The 10,907-nt window shown below is 56.8% G+C and overlaps 1 pseudogene; it reads right to left on the minus strand.

The window, feature by feature from the left end:
* Positions 1-9,787: 9,787 nt before the first annotated feature.
* LOC135979438 (apoptosis-stimulating of p53 protein 2-like) lies at positions 9,788-10,660 on the minus strand (annotated as a pseudogene).
* Between the last annotated feature and the right edge of the window lie 247 nt (positions 10,661-10,907).

A 10,907-nucleotide genomic window follows, 5' to 3' on the forward strand; every position in this document is an offset into this window, starting at 1 on the left:
TGCTGGCTGATGTCCTGGTCTGGGTCACTGATGGACAGAGCCAGCTGTGCCACGTGGTGGCCCATCCTGGGGAATTCGGCTGAGTTCTAATGGAAGGGAGAGGGAGAGGGGACTCCATCAGCATTTTCCTGTCAGCTCCCAGTCCCCGCCTGGGCCAGGACTCTCCTTCCCCTCAGCCCCTCTGCAGGAGATGCTAGAGGATAGGAGCTAGAGCTGGATCCTTAATTATCTCTGCCCGCAAGGGAGCCCGGAGAACAGGGATGCGGGCAGGGCCCTCCAGGAGGATTTGCTTCCCCAGCTGCTCCAGGATGACAGGAAGGCAAGAACCTGGAGCATGCTCCTCTTACAAGCGAGAGTTGCCACTTTACCAGGACAAGAAGAACTTGACTCAAGCCAGGCTCATTCTCTGCTCTGACTCTGCCTCCCCAAGAGGATCACTCCTAGCCCACAGCCCCTGCAGCAGCATATCCTCCAGCCCGTTGGAGCCGCCCCCCTACGCCTTGAGTCAGGAAGCTGGGCTCAGAGGCCACTTACGTCAAAGTCAGGGAGGGTGATGACGGACGTGAGCAGGGCCGCGCTGCTCCTGATGGCCCTGGCTCTCTCTCGTGGCACCCTGGACACGGTCCAGTAGTTAATGTGCTGTGGGGAAAGGAGGCAGCTCAGGATTGATGGCGGGGGGGTGCATGTGTTGTGCTAATGGCCCCTCTCCATTCCCAGGAGGCTGAGACATTGTATGTGGTGGGGGTGGAATATCAGATTCATTGACCGCAGAGCTTTAGAAGGGGACTCTTGCCCCCAGGATGATGCTTGTATCCTGCAGGTCACAGCTTGTCATTGTCTCTCTAGATTGGGACAATGCTCGGTGTCGGGGTTGGTCCCATCCCCCCTGAACTGCTAATTCCTGAACAGCTCCCCAGGAAGGAGACAGACCCCTCCCCACGCCCTGGTTCTCAAGTCCTTGGCTGGGTGAAGGGACTGAGTGTGAGCACAATCCCCCCAGGAATCTCGGGGCCGTGAGAGACAAGGGCTGATTCTCTGGGGCCCTCCTGTTTCTCTAGGAATGAGGCTGTGGCTCTTCTCTGAGGACCATCTTCTGGATCTCCCAGGAGGGGTTCAGACTCTCACTCCCCAAGCCAGCCGGCGGCCCTGTGCTTAGTGCTCGACACAACCAGGCAGAGCTCTGGGTGAAGTCCCAGCTCCTTCCTCTGTCCTTCAAGGAGGAAGGGCCTGACCCTGTATTGCACTGACTTCCCTGACCAAGGACGGCCACTGGGGGCCCAGCTAGGAGGACAGACTGGAAAATGGATCTAAGAGAGAAGGTCAAATTGCCCCCACCCTACTCATCGAGCTCACCTCCAAGATGTAGTGGAGCTTGTTCATGTCTGGGGTCTTTGCCAGCAGGTTCTCCAGCATGGCGTCCAGAAGGTGTGGTATGACCCTATGCAGATCCTGCAGAGCAAGGGAGAGCCATGGGTCAGACTTAGGGAAACTGGGGCTACACCTGCCACAGGATGGGAAGAGGGGTCTCTGGGAAGCACTGGTGAGACCCCCAAACACATATCCTGGCCTCTCTCATTCACATCCCACTGCAGGCAATTACAAGGATTCGGGCAGGATAACAGCTGGCTGATCTACCTGGACTTGGTTGGTGTCCGTCTGCGTGCCCAGGGTGAAGACGGCGTGCAGAGCGGCTTGGAGGAGGTGGGTCTCCAGCTCCGGCTCCAGGGCAGGTGTCATGGTGCTGGCAAGAGAGTGGAGCCGGTATTAGACTGTGCAGTGCAGGGGTGGGACTGGCACCGACATGGACATGAAACTGCAGGGAAATAGGCAGAGCCTGGCAAGAATGGAAACTGAGGCACCGAGCCAGGGAATGATAAGGCCGAAGTTTCCCAGACAGTCTGTGGCAGGGCAGGAATAGTGCCTGTTCCCTGGACCCTGCTGCCCGTCCTGTATCTGATCCTGGGAGTCAGCCTCTCCCCAAAGCCATTGCAATGACTGGAGTGAAAAGAACAGAGCAGCCAGGAGTGGGAGTGACGGTCCTGAGCAGCACCGGGGTTAGGGGAACCGGGCGGGAGGGTCTCAGTACCTGAGGTTGGCCACAGCAATGAGGGAGTTGGCCAGGACGGCGCCGGGTGGAGAGTTAGGAGGAAGCTCCTCAATGAGCTCCTGTGAGACCCAAAGGAGACAAAGGAGCGTGTGAGATTCGGGCCTCACTGACACTCCCCAAGGAGGAGATTACACAGCCAGCAGGATCCCCCCAGCTGCCTCCCGCTCCTCCGATTCCTGCCCACTAGTTCTTCCGTCTCTTCTCCCCAGTCTTCAGCCCCAGCAATCCCTGCCCTCAGCTGCCCTCCAGCACCAGCCATCCCACAACCGTCGGCCCAGGGAGACCCCTGCCCCTCCCATGTCTCTGTCCACCCTCCAGCTGCCGGGCGCCATGTCTCACTCACCACAATCCTCTCCGCCACAGCCGCCTTCGAGCAGTGTGGCTCCAATGTGTCGTCCCCTCTCTGCTGGGCAGCGAGGCACGCGGGGTAGATGGCGTGCAGGAAATCGAGCTGCTGCGCCTGGTCCTGCGCCCACCAGGAGTGGGGTTAGGGGAGAGAGAGCCAGTTAGCCAGGGACCTCCCTGCCACAGCCACACCAGCTGCAGGACTTAGGCCTGAATGGGGGATAGTGGGGACCCGCCTATTGTCCAAATCACCCACGACTCCTCCACAATCAGGGTCAGGAACTGGGACAGTGCCTGTGGGGGGAGGAGACCCCAGCTGGTGTGTGACAAACACCCCCATTTTGGGGGTCCCAGATCGTGAAGGAGAAAGGTCCCCATTAGGGCCAAGACCTTCTGCAGGGGGTCGGGATGCTGGGAAGGAGCAAGACAATCTCAGTTCCAGCACAGCTGGGGAAGGTTTGTACCTTTTCTCGGCCATGGAGCTGCTCTCGGATGTTCATGAAAGCAGCCTCCTCTGTTACCAAGTCTACCCGTTTTTCTTCCTCCTCCTCCTTCTCCTCCTCGTCCTCGGAGTGCCTGGCGGACGCTGCACCAGGGAGAGATGGGGACAGGGTGACGCCTGCTGCCACTCGGGGGAAGGACAGGGGCATGGTGGGACAATGTGTCCCCTTCCCACCTCCGGGACATAGGGCAGATTTGGCCCCGCACTCCCCACTCTCAGTGATGTCGTCAGCCCCCAATTCCTTCAGGAGCCCATAGCAAAGAGACCCCCCCCCACTATCCTGGACTCTCTTGGAGGTGCCTCCCATCCCAAGCCCCATGCAAAATGGAGCACCAAGGACCAAAATGGCAGCATCTAGTGTCGGTGGGGTTCACATGGCTCAGGCCAGACACCTGGGCTGGAGACCCACCCCCATAGCACTGCTCGAGGGCCCAGGGTGTTCATAGCCCCCTCCTCACTCCTCCCTGAACCCAGCCTGGCTCCTCACCTTGAACGAAGCAGAAGCGTCCGTCGGCCAGGCTGCTGTCCGAGTCGCAGGCGCTGCTGCTGTCGGATGGGGAGCGGCCCGAGCTGCTGGGGCTGGCAGAGGGATCCTCCACCTCCTGCCCTGGGGAGGCTGGAAGGTCCTCACTGACCGAGCAGGGCGATGGCCCCTGTTGGAAGTTGGGGCTCGGCTCCTGGGGCCGCTGCTGCCCACACAACAACAAGCCCCAGAGCCACCCTGCCCGGTTCCGCCCCTGGGCTGGGTCCTGCCTGCCCAGCCGCAGCCTGGCCCAGCTCCAGTTTGGCCTGGGAGGTGATGCTCCCACCTCGGCGCCTGTGCCGGGAGCAGGTTTCCTCCGCCAGAAGGCTGGGCACTTCCACCTCCTGGCGCGGCCGGGATCTGCTTCCCCGCCAGCGGGGACGGAGGGGCCGCTCCGCTCCTGGGGAAGATGGTGGCTGCTTCCCTCAGGCTCTGGGGCCACCTGCAGAGACTTCTTCCTGAACATCCTCAGGAGCCGGCCATCCTGGAACCCAGCGGGGAGCAGGCGTGAGTCTGGGGTGAAGGCAGCCTCTCACTAACCAGCCTGTTTGGTCCCTCCCCATCCCTGCCCCAGCCGGAGCAGCTCCTGCTCCCCCCACGGGGGTGCAGGGAGGGCAAGCTACACACACTGGCAGGAGTTCATTGCATGCTCTGCTCCCCTCAACGCTCCCCCTCGTCATCCCTGGGGCTGCAAGAACCGGGAAGTCTCGTCCTTTTCGAGCACTGGGGTCAGTCACAAAGACCACTGGTCACTTTGGACAGGCAGCTCCCTCTTGCTACCCCACGCCACACTCACACCCCCCGACCCCCGGCCCAAGCTAGAGAAGGAACAGAACCCAGGCAGGGCTGGCTTTAGGCCAATTTGCCCGATTCCCCGGAATCGGGCCCCGCGCCTAAGAGGGCCCCGCGCACTCACCCCAGCGGCAGTCGTCTTCAGGGGCCCCGCTCCCCTGGCCAGAGCGCCAGCCGGAGCGCGGCAGCCCCATAGCCCCGCAACCCAGGCTGGAGCACGACAGCCCTGTGACCCCGTTACCCCGGCCGGAGCGCGACAGCTCCACGACCGCGGACGGACCGCAGCAGCCCCGCAGCCCCACGACCCCAGACGGACGGGGCAGCCCCGTGATCCCAGCTGGAGCTCCAGCCGGAGCTCAGCAGCCCCACAGCACCACGACCCCGGCCGGACCGTGACAGCCCCGCAGCTCCGCGACCCCAGCCAGACCTCCAGATGGAGCACGGCAAGCCCCGCTGGGCCCCCTCCCCCAGACGGCACTCTGAAGTGCCTCCCCAGGAATCGGGCCCTGCACTTGCCAAAGCCAGCCCTGAACCCAGGAGTCTGGACTTCTTCTGGGAAACCATTCCCCACTTCAAAGTCCCTAGGCATAGCAAGGCCAGGGCCCCCTCAGTTCCCATTGATTTCCATACTCAGCAGCTCACCGGGTCTGGCCCAGCTCAGAGACTCTCAGCCTGGGGAACAGTCTCCCACAAGGGAAGGGCTGGGAGCCCCATTGCTGGGACCTTGCCAAACACACTGGAGATGGCTGTGGAGAAGCCCCTCTCCGGTCTGAGAGCGAGGGGTTCCTGGGGGCTGTTTGCAAATCCAGTCTCCTTTGGGAGAGATTCTCTCCCGCTCTTTCTGCCTCTCCCTGGACAGACAGGTGACGCCACCGAGGAATCCTAATGCCACTCACTTGCTCTGGTGACGGAGCGATGGATGGAGGATATTCAGGGTCGTCCCTCGCCCTTCTCCTGACTCTCCAAGCCCAAGGCAAGCTGGAGAAGGTGGTGGTGAGCTGAGGAGTTACCTTTCCCAGCAAGCAGGCAGGCCGATGGCACGGGACGATCGGCTGGCTGTGTGAAACAAGAATCTGTCTTATTGCCAAGGGCCAGCAGGAGGGGGTGCTGGACACCGCCCTAGTGCGGGGGTGACAGCACATCCAGGATCCCGACATCCCAGCACTTTACACACCTTCCTGGAGCCTCCTGACCCCCCTGGGCTGTCGGGACTGCGACCCCAACACCACTGATGAGAACCAGGCCTGGGGAGGGGAAGCTACTGGCTCAGGGTCACACCAAGTGTCAGAAGAATGGATGGGACCCAGCAGGCCTTCTTTCCAGGCCCCTTCGCTAACCACTGCTGCACACTCCCTCCCACAGCTGGCAATTACAACCAGGCCCTCATGTCCGCTCCCCCTGCTTTGAGAGGGAGTGTGCTCCGCTGGAGTGATTGGACCAGGGGATTGGGAGTCAGGACTCCTGAGTTCCATTGCTGGGTTTCCTGTTGGTTCCACTGCTGGGTGTTTCCCTTTCCCTGTGGGACTTTGAGCAAATTGCTCCCCCCTCTCTGGCTCTGTCCCCAGCAGTCAAACGGGGATTTAATACTTTCCCACTATTGGAAAGTGCTGGGAGAAGCCCCCAGCAAAAGCTGCTCTGACAGCGCTAAGCAGCATCTGCCCATTGAAGGTGGGAGCGCACTGCCCAGGAGGAGGAGCGTTTGGCTCTGGGGTTTCACATCAGCCCAGTCTAGAGAGAGGGGCCCAGCCATGGAGTCTGGCTCAAGAAGACCAAGTCTCCAATTTGTTAAGGGCGTTTTGAATTCCAATCCTGTGCTCCAAAGTGCTTGGTGTCATTTGCAAATTGTAGAAGCATGTTCTCCACTCCATTTTCCAAATCCTTAAGGAAAATATTGAATACTACCGGCCCCCAGACTGATCCCTGCCGGACCCAGTAGGTACTGCCTCTCCGTTGGGCAGCCAGACATGGAGAAGGGCTCTTGGAGTCTGGGCTTTCAACCAGCTCTGCACTCCCATTACACTGATTACATCTAGACCACATTTCCCTCGTTCGCTTGTGAGAATGTCCCATGGGACTGTGTCAAAAGCCTTAGTGACACCAAGAGAGATCACATCTACTGTTTACCCACCTCCGCTAGGCCCGGAACCCTGCCAAAGAAGGAGCTAGGATTGGTTTGGAATGATTTGTTCTTGACAAGTCCATGCTCACTGGTCCTTAGAACCAAATTATCCTGTAGGTGCTGACAAAGGGATTGTTTAATGATGTAGTCCAGTCTCTCTCCAGCTATGGAAGTGAGGCTGGCTGGTCTGTAAGTCTAGTTGGGACTAGGACCCAAGAGCCCTGATTTTCAAACTAACCATCGGATCTTGAATTTCATACATTGAATGACCTGAATAAAGTGCTCTCAGATGAGTTCCAGACCAACAACAGTGCACAGTAATTATTCAGCAAGTATTTGAGGAGAACTGCAATGGTAGAGAGAATCATGAGCTGCTCAGAGACAATTAATGCAGAGAAGCAGCAAAATTCATCAAACCTAGAACTGCTTATGACTTATTTACTTGGTCTTAAAAGAGAACAAGGACCTGAGTCTCCTCCCTGTGAATAACCCCCTGCTCAGCCAGTCAGGGTAGAGGCTGAGGACGGGAGGCTGAGGGTTCTCACCAGAGAGGCCAAAGGATGGCCCAGGTCACTGGTGGGGATCAGTGGCGTAGCCCCCGCATGGCTTCTCTGGCTGGCCCCCGCGGCCCCCCCATGGCTCCTCCGGCCGTGCCCCCCCGCATGGCTCCTCTGGCCATGCCGTGCCGCCCCTCGCCCCCCCCCCATGTCTCCTCCCGCCGTGCCGCCCCCCCATGACTCCTCCAGCCGTGCCCCCCCCCTTTGCATGCAGAAGGTCAGCGCCGGCCGGGCAGGCCAAGCTTCAGAGCGGAGCGAGGGCCCCGCCTGCTGGCACTATGGTAACCCCTAACTAAGGCACCGCTTTTGGAAAATGTGCTGAGGGGAAGTGGCTGCTTCCCCTGCACCCCCGCAGCTACGCTACTGGTGGGGATCACTGCCGGGGCACTATTTCTCCAGCCGTGCCCCCTCCCATGGCTACACCGGCCGTGCCATTCCGACCCCGCGGCCTCCCCATTGCTCCTTTGGCCGTGCCGCCCCCCCCATGGCTCCTCTGACCGTGCCGCCCCTTCGCCCCCCCCCCCATGGCTCCTCCGGACAGGCCGTGCCGCCCCCGCAGCCCCCCCATGGCTCCTCCGGCCATGCCGTTCCGCCCCCACGGCCTCCCCTCATGGCTTCTCCGGCCGTGCCCCCCCCCCCCATGGCTACACCGGCCGTGCCATTCTGCCCCCGCGGTCTCCCCATTGCTCCTCTGGCCGTGGCGCCCCCCCCATGGCTCCTCTGACCGTGCCGCCCCTTCGGCCCCCCCATGGCTCCTCCGGACAGGCCGTGCCGCCCCCGCAGCCCCCCCATGGCTCCTCCGGCCATGCTGTACCGCCCCCGTGGCCCCCCCATAGCTCTTCCGGCTGTGCCGTTCCGTCCCCTCGCCCCCCCCATGGCTACTCCGGCCGTGCTGTTCAACTCCCACCCGATGGATCAGACTGAACAGGTTTCACACCTGGAGGAGGCTCTTACCTTCTACACAGGGACGTCTGCTTTCTAGTACAATCACGAAAAGGGAAGGAGAACACTCGACAGAGGTTCCTCCTGCCACTCACGTACGTGAACCCGAATGTTTTCTCAGTCCTCAAAGAGAGACCTCGAGACAGAGACTTGCTGAAGCAAAGCCCCAGGGGTCTCTGAGCTTTCCCGGGCCACTCGCCTCTGTCCTGCCTGGCTGATGTCAGCATCTCTCTGTGAGGTCACCACCTTTGACCAATAGTCTGAGGTCCTGCAAAAGGCCTTTGTGATGTCACTGCCACGCCCCTCCCTTGCTGTGCTAATGTCCTGCCCCTGGCCAGGCACTTGGGAGCTTTGAGCTACTCCCTGTGGATCACCCCACTCAAGGCGTGTTCATTTTAGGAAGCGAGCCGACTAGACAGTAAAACCTCAGACGCTGCTCCCAATGCCACACTCCGTTTTTCAGAAATTACCAGACTTGATGGTGAGAAGAGACCATTAGAGCATCTAATCTGACCCCCTGCATGTCACAGGCCTCCTGTATGACACCATAGCTACTTTGGGGGCAAACACATTCCAGAAAGGCATCTAGTCTTCATTCAGTGACATCAAGAGATGGAGAATCCACCACTTTCCTTGGTAGCTTGTTCCTGTGGTGAATCATTCTCGCTGTTGAATATTTGTGCTTTATTTGTAATATGAATTTGTCTCTTTTCACCTTCTAGCCACTGGGTCTTGTTCTGCCTTTCTCTGCTCAATTAAAGAGCCCTTTAATACCCAATCTTTTCTCTCCATTAAGGCACTTCAACACTTCAATGAAGTCACCTTTCAATCTTCTTTTGAGAAGCTAAAGAGGTTGAGCTCTTTCAAGCGCTCACTAGAAGGCATTTTTCTCCAGCCCTCAGAACATTTGGTGGCTCTTTGCTGCCCCAGCTCCAATTTCACAACATCTTTTTCAAAGGAGGACACCAAAACTGGATGCAGTATTCCAATATCGGTCTCACTGATGCCGTGTCACCTCCTGTGACGCTATTGACATAATCTGTAACTGTATAGATCACCGTTGCCACCACTGTTCTATATTTGCAGCCAATATTGTATAAAGGTTGTCATGGAAGGGGTCTATGGAGAGGTTCTGATTGGCTGATTAGAGTTATGCTCTCTGTATATGTGTAGCAGTTTTGTAGTTGACGTTCTGAATATTGGCTCTATACTGTCTGTATTTCAAACTTGTGCTATGCTTCCGGGGAACACCCCAGACAAGTTGGTGTTAGTTCTGCCTAGCCTGCTTGATGGCCCACTAAGGACCATGACCTATACAATTGACCCATTGAGAGAAGGTAGATACACCTTGTGACTCAGCAAGGCATGCAGGGACCTGCCTATGGACAGAACTCTAAGGTTTTTCTATGCCACATGCTGGAGAGAGTGTCCTTGGGACAAAGAAAGCAAAGACCACACGGCAAGAGACTATAAAAGGCTGATGCCTTGTCTCCATCTTGTCTTCAATCCTGCTTCATACCTCTGGAGGGACTTGGCTAAAAAAGGAAGCTCTATACAAAGGACTGAATGACCCATCCCAGCTGTGGATGTGCTCCAAAGACTTGATTTGAACCTGCAGTTTTGAAAAGTAGAGGGCACTAGTTGAACGTCAGGCTTGCTTAGGCCAGATATAGCACAATGCCATTTGCTTGTAAGCAGCATTTCAGCTTATGGAATGCCCTCCTCCATTTGTGAATCCATTGATCCTTCATTTGTTTTCAAGCACATTCTTCATTGCTTTCAAGTTACATTGTTATTAAAATAAGTCTCATGAAATTGGAACTAACACAAAATGATTTCTTTTAGAGAAGTGATAAATCGCCCTTGATTAGAACTTCATAACTCGGGATTCTGTGCAATTTCATGCCAAGCTTCTTTGCCTTGGTTTAATCCTTGGGTACAGCCCCAGCAGGTTAGTGGTATATATCCTTCCTTGTCATTTAGCCATGCCCACCACCACTCAATTGCATCTTCATCTTCCCGGCGTAGTATTGTCATGCAGTCTCCTTCTTTCATGGACAACTCATCATCATTCTGTGCTTCATAATCCCAGAGTGCATAGATCACTCCTTTGTTCATTATCCCCATTTTCTCCTGCACTCCGCACAGAAACAGAGCACTGGGTGTAGCCTTCTTCCATTTCTTCACATTTGTCTGCAGCTGTCTGCATGTCACTGTAGGTCATAGCAAACACAGCAGCACCTGATTCCACTAGGAATTTGCACATCTGGACGTTCTTGCAAGATGCCGTGCAGTGTAAAGGGGTCCATCCATCACTATCTGCAGCGTTAACATTCACACCAAACTGTACCAGAAACTTTACAATCTCGGTGTGACCAGCACACACGGCATTGTGAAGTGCTGTAATTCCTTCATCACGGGGCAGGCTGGGATCTTCAGCCTCCTAAATGATTCTCTGCACAAGGTCAAATTCTCCCTCCAAAGATGAATCTAAAAGCAATGCAAGGGGGTTGAATTTCACTCTCATTCCATGGGCAATCCTCTCTGAACCAGTTTTACGTAAGTTCGTCCTCTTCCCAGGAGGTAAGGAAAACTGTCCAGTGACTTCAGGGGGTCGCATACTGAAGGAGTCCTCTCCCAGTCCCTCTGGTTCTCCTGATGGGTAAGGTGGTGGTGGGTATGGAGGATATTCCTCCATGTAAACTTCCAGTGGTTCTGATGACTCTAGACTTGGTTCTTCCGTTTCAGACTGCATGAGTGCATCACTGTCTGATGTTACCTCAGGCACGCTACCTAGCCCTGATGAAGGTAGAGGCACTTCATTCTGATCTGTGCTTCTATCACTGCTACAAGCCTGAACCAAGAACTTTGCCATTACTGTATGCAGGGCTGGCTTTAGGAAGTGCGGGTCCAATTTGAACATTTTAGGCGGGGCCCCAACAGGGATGAGTAAAAAAAAAAATACGTAAAAAACCCTTTTCATTTCTTCCATGTATTATTTACTTTCCATAACTATATAA

The sequence above is a fragment of the Chrysemys picta genome, unplaced genomic scaffold, assembly GCF_011386835.1.
Source record: "Chrysemys picta bellii isolate R12L10 unplaced genomic scaffold, ASM1138683v2 scaf851, whole genome shotgun sequence".
NCBI classification, from domain to species: Eukaryota; Metazoa; Chordata; order Testudines; family Emydidae; genus Chrysemys; species Chrysemys picta.